The sequence below is a fragment of the Myotis brandtii genome, unplaced genomic scaffold, assembly GCF_000412655.1.
Source record: "Myotis brandtii unplaced genomic scaffold, ASM41265v1 scaffold434, whole genome shotgun sequence".
Classification (NCBI taxonomy): Eukaryota; Metazoa; Chordata; class Mammalia; order Chiroptera; family Vespertilionidae; genus Myotis; species Myotis brandtii.
In genome coordinates, this window is record NW_005366599.1 from 1,488,827 (window position 1) to 1,491,459 (window position 2,633).

Consider the following 2,633-nt stretch of genomic DNA (forward strand, 5'->3'; position numbering starts at 1 on the left):
ACCCGTGTCTCGCTCGCTTCTCAGCTTCCCCCCCATCAGATCGGCGTTGCCTCCTTTGTACAGACCGGCCTGCCCAGCAGAGCAGCCGCCGCGCAGGGAACCTGTGTCCGGAAAGACTCACGGATGCCTCGCGCTCTGCAGCTCATTGCATTTTTGTCACCACCTTTGCGAACGGAGAGCAGCAGCGTGACGGACACACACGGGCCTGTGTCAGGCGGCCTGTGCCTGCTGGAGAGGCAGCAGCTTGCTCCGGGCTGGTCCCAGTGTCCTCGGATCAGCCCCCCCCAGCTCTGGGACACCCCTGGCCTCCTGCCCTCTGCCTCCACCTGGGTCACAGGTGGGAGGGTGCCAGCTGCCTCCTGACTTTCCCGGTGAACCACTGCTCGGGGGGCCCCAGATATGAGCCTGATGCCGCCCCTACAGACACGGGGCGGGCAGTGCGGGGGCCCCGGGCCCCGCAGAACCCCTAGCCCCCACCTCACGCCCCACCCTCGGACCCGGAGCCGGAGGACTTCGCAGCCTCCCTTGGAAAAAAACACTTGACATTTCAGAACAGCGAGGCTTTTGACTGTGAATGGAGAAAAAGGCAGCTCACCAGCGGTGGCAATTAATATGCCCAATTTTTCCATCCAAAGCTATTTCAAATCTGTCTCAAGCTGCTTCTTATTAAGCTCTTTAACATTAAAAGGTTCCATATTTAAAGTTGAGGCGGGTGTGAGTACGGGGGGGGAGGGGCTGATGCTCGCCCACCCGGAGCAGCCGCGTTCGCAGGCGGGGCAGCTGGCTGCAGCCATCGGTGCCTGGCACGGCGCCCAGCCCGGGTGGGCGACAGCAGGTGACCCTGAGCTCTGCCCAAGGTCACCGCTCCACCCCTCCTGCACACTCTCTCTCCTCTAGTGCTGCTTCTGGCTCCAGAGCCTGCAACCCATACCTGCCGCCAACCCCAGCCCGTTTCCGTGCCGCCTGCGGGCTAAGAACAGCGTTTGCATTGCCACGTGGTTGGGGGGGGGGCGGGGGGGATCAAAAGGAAGAGATTTTGTGACATGTGGAAACGATATGACATTCCCATTTCAGCATCCATAAATAAAGTTTTATTGGCACACGGCCATGCTCGTTTATTTGCATATCATCTGAGGCCACCTCCCCCCACAATACAGAGCTGAGCAGCTGGGACAGAGACCTCGCAGCCTCAGCCGCAGCCGCAGCCGGCAACACCTCAGACATGTGCTCCGTGGTCCTTGAGAGAAAGGGGGGCAGGGAGAGGAAGGGAGGGAGTGTGCAGAGCAGACGTCAGCACGGGTCTGGCTGGAGAATGGGCTGGGGGATGGTATGGACTGAATGTTGTGTCCCCCCAAAATGTATATGGTGAAGCCGACCCCCCAAGGTGATGGTACTAGGAGTGACTATGGCCTGAGGGTGGAGCCCCTGTGACCAGGATTTCTGTCCGTGTAGAAGGGACCCCAGAGAGCTCTCTCCTCGCTTCCACCCGGTGGGGACGCAGAGGGAAGACATCACCCATGAACCAGGAAGTGGCTCTCACCAGACACAGCCCACGGGGGCCTTGACCTGAGGCGCCCAGCCCAGCCCTGTGAGCAGTAGGTGTCTGCTGACCACAACCCCCGTCTCTGGGACTTGGTCATGGCAGCCCAAACGGACTAGAACAGGGATGAAGGGGTAGAGGGAAGACACCCCAGACGTCATGGAGATGGGGCCGAGGGACCCTGGCTGTGTCCTGTGGGCCTCCAGGAGGGGCGACAGTTCTGAGGGTGTTGTGAGTCAGCACAGGTGAGCCACCTCCCCCGACTGGCGGTCGCTGGCGCCAGCGGCAGGTCCAGGCACCTGTCCTTTGAATGCAGGTCTGTGTGTATAGTCTGTATGAGCCTCTCGTGGCTGCTGTAACAAAGCCCACCAGCTGGGTGGTCTAACAAAGCTCACTCTCTCCTCCGGAGGCCAGAAGTCTGGCATCAAAGTGTCCACAGGGCAGGCTCTGAGGGGGGACCCTTCCTCGCCGCCTCCAGCTTCTCATGGCTCCAGGGGTTCCATGGTTCTAGGGGTTCCATGGCGCCAGGAGTTCTGTGGTTCCAGGGATCCCATGGCTCCAGGGGTTCCGTGGTTCCAGGGATCCCGTGGCTCCAGGGGTTCCGTGGTTCTAGGGGTTCCATGGTTCTAGGGGTTCCGTGGTGCCAGGGGTCCCGTGATGCCAGGGGTTCCGTGGTTTGTAGCTGCTGCAGGTGCTGCCTGGGTACAGGAGGGAGAGACTGAGGCAGGGATGCTGGGGGGCTGCGGACAGGGCAGAGGAGGGCCTGATGGCATGGTGTCCCCACGCAGCCTGGGTCTCACACCTGCGCCTCTGACACCGTGCCTCCCTGCAGCGTCCCCCAGGGAGACCTGTTTGGCGGCACTGGGGTGCGCTGGGAGAACATGGGGTGCCATGCAGCTTGCAAAACTCTGACCTCTGATCCCACGAGGGTGGCCCCGTGGCAGTTTTAAGGCTTAGAGGGGCCCGGCGGTGGTCCCAGGGCTGCTCCTTGTGAAATGGGGTGACAGCTCATAGTTCGGAGGCACCTAGGAGGTAAGGCTCCTGGGCCAGCACGAGGTTTCTCAAAGGAAAGGGCCTGGTCGCCCGCGAGCCG